The sequence below is a fragment of the Synchiropus splendidus genome, chromosome 15 (assembly GCF_027744825.2).
Source record: "Synchiropus splendidus isolate RoL2022-P1 chromosome 15, RoL_Sspl_1.0, whole genome shotgun sequence".
Lineage (NCBI taxonomy): Eukaryota > Metazoa > Chordata > Actinopteri > Syngnathiformes > Callionymidae > Synchiropus > Synchiropus splendidus.
Genome location: NC_071348.1, coordinates 10967837 through 10984697, shown reverse-complemented (window position 1 = coordinate 10984697; position 16861 = coordinate 10967837). Strand labels below are relative to the sequence as shown.

The window sequence follows — 16861 nt, the reverse complement described above, 5'->3', positions numbered from 1 at the left end:
CTGGCCCACATGCTCGCTGGGTTACAATAATAGCGCTTATTAGGGCGGCACATATTTCTATATCGTCCGACACGAGACAGGCATCAGATGAGTGCTAAATGTGGCTCTCTGATTATGTCATAACACTATTATTGGAAGCAACTTAATGCTTCTCGCCTGTCATAGGTGGATCAGCGGGAACCTGTGAAAATATCCGTCACACCCCAGCACCGCAACACGCCCGGCGCTTTGTCACAATGATCGTAAAACAGTACTCGATTATTCAGCACTGTTATGGAGGTTACTTTGAGAACTTGCACTTTCACACACTGGTGCGGGTCAACAACACAACAGGAACCTAGAGGACAGGTTCAATTTCCTTACCAGCTATTACGACAAAATCTGACAGTTGGGGAACAATATTTTTGCGCGGAGAATCGCTGCCCCCGGACCACAGAATAAACCCACAGTCCTCTTAAGACAAAGTCGTCGACAATAGCAACACACACCATACCAGAAAGAAGGAGCTTGGCCAAAGGTGGGTTGTAGAACACACCCTCACATCGGCACTCTCACAAAAAATAAAAGTGCTTCCATGGAAGGGAAATAACGGTAACAGGATTTATCGACACATAAGTAGATACCCTCCCAGGTCAGCCTTTTCACAGCCCTGATAACACAGCAGGAAATTAACTATGCAACAATAGAGAAATGTGTAGGGTCAATTTCTAAGCAATGAATCACACCAGAGTTGAGTGTTTAAATTATCGCTATGTTCAACTGTCTCCTGAGTACTATTAAAGGACCGTGTCAGGGAAAGCGTTTGTAGCATCCTGTGCTGTTCTCATGTAGGCATCACGGCTTATTCTGAGTACAAACAGATGCATGTGGTCTGAATACAAGCGCTCAGCTCGGGATGACTCTGGGTTCATCCCTGGGACCCAGATTTGCCCTCAGAACAGTCCTTTAGACAGATGTTTTCTGCAGGTGGTTCTACACTCTCAGTGATATGACCTCGGCTTTCCCACAATGAAAGATGGTCTCAATCCAGAACAAAGGAGTCACTTTGGCTGATCGGTAATCTACTCATGTTTTTTTCAGTTTCCATAGAAAATTACACGATGAAGCTGAAAACTGCTACTAATCCTAACCGAAACCAGAAACTGCAGATTTCAGCAAACCTCTCGCACCGTCAGAATAAATGACAATGAAGTGAAGTTGGGCACTATAAAGGAAAGTTTGCGGCTGACTTTGACACAGCTGTCTGTCATCTGTTGTTGATGACTCGTTTCCTCGTGTGACCCATTTCTTCGGAAAATGTCTCTCCAATGGCTGTCAGCGGAAGTAGTCCCAGGTTGGCGACCGGCTGACGGACTGTTACTTGGCGAAATGTCAGATTTGGTTCTGCAAAGCGCAGCCTGTCGCACGAGGTTCCACATGAACTTTGTTTGGTCTCTCGCCCGTGAGCGCGTGCGCACAACGCCAGCAGCAGCGCACGCACGGTTAACCCAAGCTCCCCGGTCCTCATTCATCCTTTCATTCATGCTCCGGGGGTCAAAGTGTCGCCCCCAGGTCTGGCTCCAAACCCCCGCATGCAGGCGAGAGCCGGCGGCTGCTGTGACACTCACCTCCGCGGCCGCAGCTCCTGGTTCCGTCCCCCCCCGGCGTCCGTCCGTCCGGTCGACGCAGCTCTCACGCGTGAACGTCTTTATCCCGCAATAACTGCTGGTGCATTGTACATCAGGAGGAACAATGGTGCGTGAGTGGAGTGCGCGTGCTGGAGTCCGCGTGTCACCAAGTCCTATGGACTTGACAAGCGCGTGTGTGTGCGCGGCGGAGGATCCGAGATGTGAGCGCCTCCTCGAACTCAAACACCGTGTGGTGGTCACTTTACTCCCGATGCTGCCGCTGCTCCTCCCCTTCGACTGTCATCTGCCCTGCCTGCTCTTACAGCGCCGCCCTCAGGCCACTGTCTGTAGCTACATCTACCTGCTTACAGTGCAGGCCATATCCAGAAGAAACGGGGAATGAAGGCGACATTAACATGAAAAATATTTAAAAGCAGAAGCATTAAATTATTTAAAAAAATGTAAAAAAGTAATGAAATTGTGCTAAAAATTGTAGGTATAATTTCATTATATCCACACATTAATTAGAGTTGTCAGGATAAATATATTTGAACACTGAAAGAAATAAAAGAGAATAATACAATGTGAGAATAATAATATGAAGAATATGAATTGTATTATTATATGAGCAACACAGGTCAACCACAATTTGTTGTAACTTTCTGGCAGTGCTATGGAAAAGGTGATTTTTATTCATTGCATTATATATTTATGGATCATTATTCATTCGTTTTCACTTGGAATTGTTTGTCATTGTGTGTGTTGAGATGACCTGTCCTTAAGTGGAGGTGTATCAGTATGTGAGGGCCCCTCAGAAGCAAGGGGAGGCAGGAATACTGTTGAAAGTAGTGAGGAAAGTGGGATATGAACCGCATCAACAGGTCACGAAGTTACAGCAGGAATTATCTGCGTGATGTCAGTGATTTCTATTGCCTTTGTTGGGGTTTTATGCATGTGTTCTCAGCGCTGAGTCAGAACTCCAGGGAACTTTTTATGGGTCTTTTTTTTTTTTTACTGCCGAGGATTCAAACTAGAATATTGAAATTAAATTAAATTAGAAGACCTATTGTCACAATATGAGGTCGACATATATGCTGGCTAAATCAGCACACACACATCACACACTCAGTCGCTCCTCCAGAAGCCTTTCCCCCAACTTCGCTATGGACAACCTTTAGCCACGGTTACACGCTTACTAACTATGAAAAGTGCAAGTCCAGCTATAGCCATATTACAACATGTACTGATGTTGCAAAACTTCAAACACCACAAACATGTACATATAAGACTGGGTTTATTGTGTATAGTGAATATACATAGTTGCGACAGGTACTTTTTTCCCTGGGTTTTTGCATTCCAATGTTTTCCCAGGGGAAAAAATACAGTTTGTTCAAACTAATTCCACACTTAACTACCTGTAGTTTTCCAAGCTACACTTAAGAAGGGTACAGATTTTTCCTTGGTCATTTTCTCCATCACCTCGACCACTCTTAAAAAGAACATTCTGGGTTCTGTCTTCTTTATGATGGCATCCACTCCGCTCCTTGGTCTCGCTGGTGTTGTGTCATAGCTGACCTTAGGAACGGCAGCTTGCAAATCTCATCCTCTGTGATGCAGAGAACTTCAGAACACGACATGTTCCACAGATTAAAGGAGAAGTCGACGCAGTAAAAAGTGAGACTCAACCGAGCCCCTGATTTAAACCGATTCCAGAAGTATGAAAAAGTACATTAGAGCGTAATAAAACCGAACATTTTACAGTCTAAACAAAGATAAAAAGATTGGATCAGCTCAAGCAGCACTCACACATTTCAAAACCATTCATTAAAACACTTGCAAAAGCTACGATGTGTTTATTGACCCTGACAAGTGCAGAAGCGAGCAAATGGATGATATATTGTTTCTTTGTATTCTTTTTAAAGAGGAGTCATTTTCAATATTTCATACAGCTCATCCTGTGACAGGCAGCATTCCTGCTTCTGTCTCCGACTACAACAACTCAAGAAACTGTCAGAGTGGGAGTCCTTCAGTTGCACAACTAAGTTGAGGGGAAATATTTTCATGAGCTGTTAAAAACGGCCTTCGCTCCCTTTAAAAGTCTCCCCCCCTCGGTGCAGGCTTCTAATGCGCAGTGTTAGTGCCGGTAAACTAACTCCCACCATCCCAGCTTTTTCAGACCTACCTGGTACTTGGATGCAGATAATTGCATTTCATTTGCAATCAGCCCTGATGGGATGACAAGAGTGGAAAGCCGCAGGAATCCTTTTTAGCCCTGAAAACTTGTCAGCACTGGCAAACCTTCGGTGGAAACATCAGCAGAGCCATTATTTTAGTCACTTCATAAAGCTCACTGCACTTTTCTAAATGATACAACATGATGGTCCCTTGTTTCTTTTCCATCAGGAGGAGGCTGAATTTCTTTGGCCTGGATGATGTATCACAGTTTCATGCGCAACTTTGGTGCTGACATTCTTTGACTACCTTGTTTGTACACGTAGACAACACGAACACATAAAACAAACCTATCTGTATAATGCAATAACTGAGCTGCATTAAGAAAAAATTCAAATAGATAGATAGATGGATGGGTAGATGGATAAATAAATGATGGATGATAGATGGACAAATGGATGATGGATGTATGAATAGATAGATAGATGGATGGATGGATGGACAGACAGACAGACAGACAGACAGATAGAAAGATAGATAGACAGACAGATAGAAAGATAGACAGACAGACAGACAGACAGACAGATAGATAGATAGATAGACAGACAGACAGACAGACAGACAGACAGATAGATAGATAGATAGATAGACAGACAGAGAGACAGACAGACAGACAGACAGACAGACAGATAGATAGATAGACAGACAGATAGATAGATAGATAGATTGACAGAGACAGACAGACAGACAGACAGATAGACAGACAGACAGATAGATAGATAGATAGATTGACAGAGACAGACAGACAGACAGACAGATAGACAGACAGACAGACAGATAGATAGATAGATAGATAGATAGATAGATAGATAGATAGATAGATAGATAGATAGATAGACAGACAGACAGACAGACAGACAGACAGACAGATAGATAGATAGATAGATAGATTGACAGAGACAGACAGACAGACAGACAGATAGATAGATAGATAGATAGACAGACAGACAGATAGATAGATAGATAGATAGATAGATAGATAGACAGACAGATAGATAGATAGATAGAGAGATAGATAGATAGATAGATAGATAGATAGATAGATAGATAGATAGATAGATAGATAGATAGATAGATAGAGAGAGAGATATCATATCTGACACTAAGTGATGGTGGATTTTATCATTTTCATCGCTGTGTGAACAGGTCTTAAAAATACTTCAGTGATATTGGAAATGAATAGAGATGCTGTCCATGTTGTTAAGTTAAGAGCACAGTTGAAAGAATAAATATGAATATTCTGGGGCACTGCATGAGTCATGACTGTTAAAAATAAAACCAATGATCACTGTACAGGAGAAACACAAAAGAAAATCTTTTTTATGCCGTCAGTAGTTCAGCCATAATTAAAATAAAAGGTATTATTTATAGAGACGTTTTTCAAGGTTTTCACCTCATTTAAAGCTAAATAAAATGATCAAGATTACAAACATTCTAGGTAAAAAGGAAGCAGCGAAAACTATACAATATGCGGAAGTGCAGTCTGAAGTGGTGAGTTCTTAGATATGATGTTAGTGTACGGACGGTCTGTGACTTCATAGCGGATGAAAGATCCAAGAGGAGCGGAGCAGAGACGGATGGGGTGGTGTTTTGAGGTTTTAAGAAGTGCAGACAGGAGATATGAGGGAGAAAGTTTGTGGAGGTGCTTTCAACCTGAGGTGTAAGGTTTTAAAATGGATGTCAAGATGGATGAGGACTGTTCCCTGAGGACTTGAGTGATGATGATTTTCAAAAACACACCTTACTCACCTCACTGATCAAATATCAAGTTTATCATCTGTAGCCATTAGTGCGACAATTCTGCATAGATCAAGTTCCCTGACCGTAAGAAGTCACACAGCAGTTCAAATGCACATTTTTAGCGCACAAAAGAGCAAGTAGATCAGTTCAGTCATGTCACCTTCACTTGTGTTGAGTGAGCAGTGAGTTTGTCTTGGCCTCTTGAATAATTCATCTACACTCAGAATGAAATAAAAATGAAAATATTTCCACTGCAGTGCTGATGCTAAAGCTAAACTCAATCCTCATCATAGCTGCAGAAACGTTTACAATCCCTCTGTGGCATCAGGGTTCTGATCCTGTCTTATTATTATTGCTATTATTATTATTATTATTATTAATAATAATTTATTTTATTTTTGAATGGCACTTCCCCCCCGGGCCGTGGGGTTGACTCCACTCGCCCCAACTTTCTGTCCAAATTTATTTGCTCTGACCTCTTTTAAATTCTTGGATGGAGCAAGACACGGACCACATGGAACAGCTGAGTCAGCATTTGCTGCTGGTCCCATATCTATGAGGCTTCTTTACATAACAGACTGCTCATTATTTTTCAGTTCTCTCTCAATGCCTCAACTCAGTTAAAGGATCAGCATTCAGACGACACTTCAGAGTGCAAGTCCTTCAAATGTACTCACAATTAAGGTATAGGAAGGAATATAATATCCCAAGCGACTTATGCATAGCTCCCAGTCAGCAGCAACATTAAAACTTCCATTCTGGGTCCGGGTGCACTTCGCCACGTTCAAGCCACAACCATTTCGGATAATAAGACACTTAAGAAATTAAAGATTTAGACGACAGTTGGACTCATTAAAGTGTCACCGGTGGGTTTTTTTTTGTGTGTGTGTCCTCATCTCTGACTGTAGTGCACTCCAGCTAAGAGGAGAATATCTATAAAAGGCTTGTTTTTAACCAGCTCAGTAAGATATTCCCCAGAGCCAAGTGAGGAGTGTGCGACTTTTTATAAGTATATCCTTAAACAGCATTGCGGGGAATCATGAGGAGTGGCAGATAGTGAGACTTAGCCACGCTCCTTTCTTTTAAAAGTTTTCTCCTGGTGTTTTTTTTTTTCCTCCTGCCATGACAGCTCCAGGGAGGATGTGCAACAGAGTGTGCTAATTTCAGTCCACTGAGCCATATCTGATCCTGGAGGTGGACGCCTGACTGAAAGCTGGACTGAGAAGATAAGCATCATGTTCAATGATGAAGTGAGCTTTGATTTACACATTTCATCGGCGGTATATCATTACATCCGAGGACGGCGATAGATGAGCTGGAAAGCAGGCCTTTATATGTAAGAAGATTTTCAAGGGCAGTAATGATAATCATATAAGTACAGGATTACGCAGCATAATCGGAAGTACAATTACGTGGTGAAGCCCTTTAATGGAGGGTTTACTGAGGTGGATTATTTTGGGGTCACGAGGTGTCACCACTGTCTCTTAGGGCAATGAATTGTGCTTTATGAAAATCATTCTTTTGTTCTAAGGTTTTTCTGGGGTTTGCTGAAGGGTCTGCCATGGGCATCACCAGGGGAACCTTACTCAATGCTTCTCCCTCTTTATACTGTAGTGCTGTGGTCAAGACCATCTGACCCCAGGCCAAGTTCAGACTGACACTACTGCATATAGAGACCAAGTCATAGAGATGAGGGCCCGAGACTGAGCTGAGACCTAGATCGATGAGTAGTGAGAGACCAAGACCAAGACTGACACCAAACTATATACAGAACACAAACGCCTATTGTCATGTCCCGGCAGATTTATTTCTTACCGCTATAACAAAACTTTTTTTAAACCAATTGAGAATTAAAGTGCTACTGTACTGGAACAAACTCGTACTTTGTTTTGTATTCCATTTGGGGTCGTCCTACATTGGTCCTGATCTCTACTCTGTCTTGGTCCCTACATGTCTTGGTCTTCCCTTAACCTCGATGTCGGTGGTCTTGACTCCAACACTTTGCTTTTGTAAATCCAAATAAACTGAAACAAGGACCAAGACCTTGTGGTTTTGAGGCTGAGATTGGTCTCGAGTACTACAAAACAACATTTATATTGTAGTCTATGACAGGCTAAACTCCCAGCCCCTTACAGATTACCAAACATCTTGTTATATTTTGTGTCTCATTCGTGCTTTTACTTTGTTACTTCCCGTGTTCCCGGTTCCGTGTCCTCATCTGTTTCTCTCCAGCTTAATGGCAAACGCAGCTCGAACTCATTACGCTGATCATCTCCCATGGATATCTACTCCCGGGTTCCAGTTTGCATTTGCCAGATGGTCCGTTGACGAATCTTGGTGGGATTTATTTCCTCGGTTTGAGTGTGTGTTTTTACCTCTACCGAGCGTCCTCAGTTATATAGTAGCCTCGTGAGTTTAGATCCAAGTGGTTTTTCTGTTGTCCCACTTTTCAGGGTTGTATTACTTGCACCTGTTTTCTGCTCCAGGTTTTTTCCCTCTCCCTTCGTGTTTGCCCTCCGCGCTCCACTTTGGTGTCGTCGCCCTCAGTTTCTATTATTGTTTGTGTATTATTTTCGTGTTCATTATATTAAATTATTGTTAACAGCAACTCTCGCTTGTCTGAGTCTTCTGTGAGTCTGAGATCATCTGCACACATGACACATTGCACCCTTTTTCTTAAAGTCAGTTTGCTCATGCACCTACCTGCGGCTCCTTAACATATGAGGTTACTGAGAAAGGAGAGAGCTTTTGCTGCAGCTCATCACCAGGCTAGTCCCATAAAAGGGCTCATATGACAGAGGAGGCTGTAGTGATTTGGAGTGAAGTGGGGTAGTAACAGAATACTACAAGAACAAATAAAGCTTATTTCAAAAAGTCAGGAGGAACACAAATGGATGAACACCGTCAACGATGGTAGCAAAATGTCTTATGTCCGACCGGAAAGGCAGTAATAGATCACTATCAATTAATACGTTCCAGAAGTTGAAACAAGAATGACCTGCATGAATTTATGGTGATGACGGGAAACTACTGGCAACAATGAGGATTGATGTGTTTTCTAACCTGCCTTTCTGTCGCTCTCACTTACTTGAGCAAGATACTTGAACTTGAACTACCTTTCCCATCTTGTGTCTGACAAAAAGGAGCAGACCATCTGACTGGATCAGATGGTCTGGCTGTTCGACAAACATTGCACAAGTTTGACCATGAATGTTGGAGATACCAGATAAACATAGAGCTTTACGGACATGGCAACGGTGAAGAGGTTACTACGGCGGATGACAGAGTTGGGTATAAGGCCCATTTACAGTCCCTTTACAAATAGAAATGTTCCCAGCCTTTTCAAACAATGTTACCGTCACTGAACACATACTTCCATGCGTTCTTTGTGTTCCCATTGCTGTTCACTAATATTTCCACCAGGGGGAGCAGCCCAGAGTCAAAGTTTGTATCTGTAAGCTTTGTGGAAACGTGTAGAAATACAGAAGAAATGAGCGGAGGACATGAACTCCGTATGCATCCGGATCCGTACGTGACGCAGAGCATAAATGGCCCTTTAGGTGGAATGGACTGACTCTCTGTGGTGGCCACTGAAGGCAACTGAAAATACAAAAGAGCTTGAATTATGTAGAGCCATACCAAAAATAAATAACGCTTGTTAATTCGTACTCGCAGTAGTTGGCTGGTCTCCTTTCAAGCACAGTTATTCAGACATTTATGGACAGTACATCTCACTCTCTAATGTAAATCAGAGCAGCCGTCTCGCTGGCCTGCAGGAGCCGTGCAATTTATATTTTAATATTTCTTGCTTTTATTGGTGTCGTCATTTAACACCAGCAGCTTTGTCTCGGAGCAGAAGCCGTGGCAATAAGACAAAGGGGTTGTTCACGTGCGCGAGGTCAACAACACTTTATTACACAAACTACAGCTTTAAATATTGTATGAAGTACTTTCTGGAATTATCAGGAGCAACAGAGCGGTGATTGGTGGAGAGCTGCGAGGAGTGTTAATATCTCAGCGTTCCAGCGTGTCATAAATTATTAGTGTTTAGGACTCATTTCATCACGTTGGTTGCAAACAAAGTCAGCTGATAGTTTGGTCATAAACTTACAGTGTGATACAGAGTAATTTTCAACTCAATTTAAGGGCTTGACTCAACTGTACAATTGTTTAACATGGTATTATTGTTCACTTATATTTACATTATACATTAGCACTCTGTTAAAAGACATGAGAAACAAGTGGCCTTTTGAAGTGAAGACTGAACCGGTACTTTTGAGAATTTAAATCCTGACATGAGAGATGAACTGCCAGAGCCACAAATTGTGTATTTTATGACAAAGACAAAATGAAATTTTAGCACGAACCATTTTTTCAGAATTTGTATTGTTGAATTCAGTAGCCACCAAACAATCCGAAGAGCAACGGAAGAAATATGTGGATTGTCCCGCTCAAGAGCAAGGTAGTTTGTTTGTCAGTGTGCATGCTCTACCTTGTGACCTTGTGTTCTACCGACCGATTTGCAGTCGGAAGTCTTAGCTCTAGCTACATAGATGTGTAAGTCTCTTTATGTTTGTTTTCATATGCCAGGTTGATTGTCCGAATTCTAAAGCTAAAGTTCTACTGAATCCCCATGGTATCCTGACTATATCGTCCTCACCGATATTCTGGGTCGTTTTTTCAGCCAATAATTTGCTGCTAAAATTTTCCATCTTCTACTCCACCATACTTCCGTTGCCGTTTCGTCATCACTGTTTCAGACTCTGACCTGGTCTATAACATTTCTACAAACCACACGCTGCATTACAGGCCCCTCTGACAGGTGCTTCATCATCTCCTACTCTCACTCAGGGGGCTGTTCATTCCTCTGGGGCCTAAACATCCATCAAATCCAACACTCGGTATCCAGTAGTTATGTTACCGCCACACTTATAGCCTTCTTTGTCACAGACTGTCAAACCGAGGGCTTCTTTGACAGGAACCTACATATAGACCCGGGGCCTTCCAGTCCGCTCGATTGAAACAAAAACCTGAGCCACTACCATATGAGGCTCCATGACGTTAAGATAGACATTACAGTTAAAAATGGAATTAAATATATTCAATAATGCAACAGGGTTTTTTTTTGTGATTCTAAATCCACATGATCTAGTAGTGACAGGTAGATGAGGCTTCATGATACAGTGTCCTGACTTTCAGAGGCCACCAGATGGCAGTGCCTGCTAAGACAGTTAGGACACTGTTTCAACAGCCTTCCAATACTGTTTCACGATACCTCATTGACCCATCACTAAGCTCTAGTAAGCCTTGTCTATTTTTGTGTCTAGAGTTAGGACACTGTTTCAACAGCCTTCCAATACTGTTTCACGATACCTCATTGACCCATCACTAAGCTCTAGTAAGCCTTGTCTATTTTTGTGTCTAAAGTTCTACATGCTGCGCAAAATAAAATCGTCTGCATAACACACTGTTATTCCTTGCATCATGGAACCGGAGGGTTGCATTAAAATATGCCTTTCTGAAAACTGATGCTGGATGCGATGAAGTCCATGGGATTAAATATTTGTGTGGGATTTAGTTAATATGCCTTTTATTTTTGCTCTACTGCTACACAGCTCCTCTGACACTGTGTGGGTGGCTTGAAACCGGAATTGTTTTTTAAGGTCACTTGCATCTATTGCCACAGCTGCGTCTCTCACACCACTGAATGACTCAGCCTATATCCAGCTAAACCGTGCGCCTGTAAACAAAGGTAATTGGGCTCACGGGGCATCTATTTGTTTTATCTGTCATGTCGCTCTCCGTGAATTCATTTGCTGCAAAGCATAATAAGGAGCTCTGTGGCCTCCATGCCGAGGATTTGTGTCCATTAGTTCTTGAAATAGCGACGAAGAAGGTGGATGGCTCAAGGGCTCTGATGTCCTTTTTCTCACTTTGTTTTTTGCCAATATTCACATGAAGCTTCTCCTATGGTTCACTTCAGGACTGGCGCCATTTATGCCGCCGATGCACTTTGTCATACTTGTCTGCAGCCACTTTGTAGTCTGTACTCGGTCTACTGTATCGGATCCAAATCGCACAGCTGCTTTTCTTTTGTGCCCGCGTCCAAAGTGCTTTTACAGCATACGTTGCACTTCTCACCACAGCAAGTTCTGAACAAATGTTTGATAGAGTGTGAAATTAAAAAATGCTCAGACTGTGGATGGCAGCCAAACAAATAAACCCTAATAGAGGTTTCTCAATATGCGAACACTTCCGAGTCAGCTGAATGTGCGGCTATCTCGAGCTAAATAAGGATAATTAAAACGGGAGCCGAGGAGATGTTGGAAGTTTTGGAGGGAAAGTTAGGAGGAGAGAAGGATGTAAGGAATTAAACAAAACAACAAGAGGAAGCCAACAATTCACAAGAGTCACTTAAAATCCTCAACACTGTCCACTCTGTGGGTGGGTGCCTGTCAATACGTGCCCTGCAGCAAACCAGCGATCTGACCAGCACCTTTTCCTTTCGCCCGGTACTTCAGTCCCTCGCAACTTTAGAATACCAAGCAAGGAGGGCTGGACTGAAACCTCCTCTAACTTTCCAGGGGGAGAGCAATGATTTGCCTGTCGATCTTGGACGTGAGTGAAGGGTGAACCTTTCCTCCTACGTAAGCAACACAGAGAGTCTTTAATTGGAAGGTCAGGGTACGAGAAACAGCGACATTCTGCTCATAAATTCTCAACTAAACCTTATGGTAATAACCATGTCGGTCAGTTGAACTGAATGACTGACTAAAAAAGTCCATTTATCTGAGAAGGTTTGACGACTTGGATTTCCTATAGCAGTGCTGTCTACACATCTATATGTGGTTCAGGAAGAGGGAAGAGCCCAATCATACTAACTGCTGTGTGCCAAATACCCTCAGCAAGACTGCTGGGAAAATGTTTGGCAGGCAGAAGGGCCCCTGTTGGAGTGGACGGCGAAGGCTTCTAAATCCGTGTTCGTGTGGATATGCTGGGAAAGAGGCTGAATGGCAGGTGAGCGGCGGAACAAAGAGAGCGACCATGCTGGAAACGGTCAATAATATACTATGATTCCTGATCCGAAAAGAGGGAGCGGTGAGGATCAGCTGAGGAAATCGGTTCCTGCACGGGGATTCTTTCCTCTGACACTGAATAGATTAGAGCAGCGTTTTTCAACCGGAGTGCCGCGGCACACTAGTGTTCCTCGAGAGAGTGTCAGAAAATGATCCAGTTTCACCTCATTTGTGTGGAGATATGATGCCTATGAAACCTGATGCGCCACTAACTTGACCACACACTTTCACCAGAGAACCATGGAGGGAGGGATCCTTGTCGGACCCGCAACGCCAGAGACTGTCTGCACCACAGAGCCAACAGAGCGAACTGCTAACATGACGTCTCACTTCAGAACTTTATTGATACTCATGGACTGTTAAAGTTTGCTTTGTGGTTTAAAAGTTGGCAGAAAACTAAACGCACAACAAAATAAATGCGCTTCAATTGTAAACAGAGAAAGAATAATTGTTTTTATGAAGCAAGTTCTGGAAAAGAATGCTAAGGATTTGTCTGGAAACTCAAAACTACATCATGATACATTTTGCCATATCGCCCGCCCCTTTCTGGACACATTTAAAACAAATACATTTTCTGCAATTTGTTTCTGCAAATTACCTGGCAAAATAACAAGCGAGTGTCAGTAGCTAGAGTTTTTCACAAATGAATAGGGATTTTCTACTGGACTTTAAGCACAAGTGCGCTTTGGCTGAGGTTCCTTTGGTGGTGAGACTCGGGATTTTTCAATGAACCAAGGGGGCCGTGGCTTGAAAAACACTGGATTAGAGACAGTGAGACAGACACCAACAGTCAATCTCCCACTAGAGAATTTAGCTTTCTATTAACAATACATTCCGCATTTACTGGAATCAAAACCGGGCTGTTTAAATCTATAAAAGTTAGTGGTTCGTGCTGCAGCCTAAGATCAATAAGGTTGTGGGTTCAAATCCAGTTTAAAGCCATTCTGGGTTTTTTTGGTTTATGCAATCTGCCTGCACCTGTGTGAGTAACTTTTAGGGCACTTTTCTCCCACAGCTCAAAAAAATGTTACATTACATTGGTGATTCTACAGTCATAGGTGACTGATGTGCAGTTGGTAGCAACCTTCTCTTGTTGATTCCAAATTGATTTACTGGTTGACTAGTTATGACCGGCCACCTTATCACTTCTAATTCTATGATCATATTCTAGGTAGAAATGAATCCAACCAGCTCTGACTGTCAAGGTCAGTGTGGGAGGAAAACACTGGTTGCATTGTTAAGCTTATCGTCGGATTTTTTTAATTAAGTGAAATAGGACACGGCGTGCTCGAGAGCCCTTGATAGATAACTTTAAAAAATAAAATGGCATCATAAAGAGAATACCAACTAAAGAAGTATTTAATGACAAACTACCTCAAGGAGCATGAAGAACATTGTCCCCTTCGTGTTGGAGCTAAGCTCCCAATAAAGAATAAATAGACTCTGTATTTCTCCTCCAGCAGGTGAACAAGGCAGGGAATAAAAACAACAAGCAAGAGTAAGAAAGGGTTTTAAAACTCGTAATAAACTTTAGATATATTGCAGCTCTCAACAAAGAGGACAAACCGCGGCGTGGGAGACTGATGTCGGCACTATTGTTTTAAGCTGCATCACAGAAAAGAGAGGAGTCAACAGATTTATCCTATTAGAAGGAAATGAAGCAGACAGCCAGCCAATGTTTATCCATTATGAAATCTATATCTATCTGGAAATGAAACAGCAGCATGTGAGCCGCCCCCCTGCAGCCATGAATGGTGGGGTTTTCTCAGAACGAAAATGTGAGTGAAGGTTAGAAAGTGTGAACAGGTTCTTTCAAGGAGCGATGGGTAGTAAAAAGAAGGTGAGAGCAGCTGTTGCATAGCAGATCTGTGAATCAGAAGCAAGATTCCAAAGGAATTTTGTTCGATGGAGATCAGGTCAAGCCAGGTGGATTTACTGGAACAGTTGCCAGGTTACCCTCAGGTATGTGAAGGTAAAGCAGCTACAAAAGTTCATTGCAGAAGGACTCAAAGAAGAACACATTCTACTTGTTTTATTGAATCACTTTGGACCAAGATTTGTTTCTGCTCCAGCTCCGGATCAGCAGCTTTAGATCATGAACATAAGCAGATCATATCAGAGTCTCCCTCCAGTCTCCTTTGGTTCAAGTCCCCTGCGCTTGGATGTTGCCTATTTATAATCCGTTTGGAGCATAGATTGCATTTCCACTGGTATAGCAACTTTATCAGCGCTAACATCATGGTGTTCATTGTTAAATAGCAATGTTGATTCTGAATCTCGCAATAGAGGAATCAGTCTGTGGACATAACAAGCTAATGTAGCGTCCAGTTTTGGAATCGGTGGGCAGCCAAGTATGGAAGTGAACGTCACAGACACATCCAAACAACAACGTAGAGGCTGGATCACAAACCTCCTCACAAACAGTCCGTTCAGTTAAGCGCCATCCAACCCAAGGTGATGTGTGGTTATGTTGGATAAGGCTGAAGTTCATAGCTGGTGTATGGATGGCCTCAAAGAGCTTGTGGTGAACTTTGAAATTTCCAGATTAGAAGCCACTCTATAGTCTGGAATTTATGGTAACATTGGAGGCTTCTAACAAAAAGAGCTGGGTGTTGAGACCACCTACAGTAACCTGAGACCAAGATCGGAGTCCAATGCTTTGAGGGCCCAAGACCAAGACGAAACTTTGTTGACTTATCATGAAAGAATGACTATTGTTTCTTTTTCGGTGAGAATTACATGTGTCTATATACAGTCACTAGTAGAACTTTGCTTCTATATTTTGTATTCAGCTTGGTCTCTGTCTTGAGCTTGGTCTCGCTCCCCTCATTGTCCCCTCAAGTCTTGGTCTCCGTATGCTCTGGTCTCTGTCCCGACTTGGTCTCAGGCTATTTTGTCTCAACTACAACACAAGTCCTGACTGCTCTTTGAAAGGACTCTCAATGTGAACAGCAGAAACGGGACTGGCTGGAGAGGAGGTCAACTTAGAGCATCCTTGAAGCCCACTCCTATGAAGGTCCGGGGCGGGTGGACCGACAGTCAAGGACTGATTTGTGCAGCCACTAATACATATTTGTCTGGTGTAACATCTTCATGTGCTGTGAGGCTCCTTAACTGGTAAGGATGAAATATGATGCGAGAAATATTTCCATCACGCTCAAGGTTCTTGGCCTCCAAAGGACACATTTGGATAAATCTATCCAGTGGAGCAGTGGCTTAAAGAGACTGAGAACAAATGTGTGTAGTAATTCCTGCAGTTCCCTGATCCGATTAGCTGCAACACTGACCACTAAACTGCTGATTAACATACATTCGCTATTAGCGCTAATGCTACTCTTTTTTTCCCCTTCTTCTTCCAATTGTGGTTTCTGCTAAAGAGTCTCTCTAAGGCTTCAGGCTGACAGGAAGGCTCTCCAACAAGGGCATCTTCACAGTAGCGCTCCTAGTGCCGCGGCATTAATATTCAGGGTGACTTGTGAGAATGCCAAGTTTTCAGATATGCTAATGCCGTTGAAGGAAAGCTCTCGGGTGCAACTACCTGGTCCGTTTTAATTCACAATGACACGAACGCCTCTTGGAACTATCACACATTCTCATCTTGTCTTGGTCTGAAGACAACGCAGGGTGGATGTTGAATATATTCCAATATAATCTGCTGCAGGTTTTGCATTCTTATGTGTTTCAATGAAGTCAGATCATGGTTAAATGGCTGCCATTATTCCAATAATGTCCTTCTTTATACAAACAGAATGTAAATTGAATCGCTCCAAATGTCGATAAACCCAACAAATGGATCAAAATGTCTCCTGAAGCCAGGAGGGATTGCAGTTTTGAAGTTTGTTGTTCGCCTTCCGTCATCCTTGCCTGGAAACCAAAACAATTAACAGTCTCTTTCTGCAGAGTTGACCACAAACTGACACTCTTCCTGCCGCAGGTGGCACTGAGCTTTCTTTCCAATTAACAAGTCTAATCACATCACAGCTTCGGAGAGTTCACTTCGCGCCCATTGTGTCTGGTATTGTCTGAGCGCCGCCGTTGTGGGCGTGTGGCAGCAACACTTTTTTTTTATTCCCAGTTAGTTGGAAAAGTATAACGTGGTTGTTGTTTTTCTGCGACTGTAAAATCACAACAGAATGATGAGTGAGGATGGAAACATTATTTCTGACTCAGCTTGATATTTGAGAGGAAAAGGTCAGGCTCAGCGGT

At 42.7% G+C, this 16861-nt stretch overlaps 1 protein-coding gene across 4 annotated transcripts in view; it reads right to left on the bottom strand.

Moving 5' to 3' along the window:
* LOC128746753 (kelch-like protein 29) overlaps positions 1 to 1864 on the bottom strand; it is a 272806-nt gene extending 270942 nt beyond the window's left edge. For 3 of the 4 annotated variants that reach the window (XM_053844042.1, XM_053844040.1, XM_053844039.1), the window contains exon 1: positions 1608 to 1864. The gene's annotated coding sequence lies outside the window, so the exon portion shown is untranslated. Of the gene's footprint in view, positions 1 to 1229; positions 1292 to 1607 lie in introns of those variants that run through there. The other variant, XM_053844041.1, reaches the window with a different exon arrangement.
* Positions 1865 to 16861: the final 14997 nt, after the last annotated feature.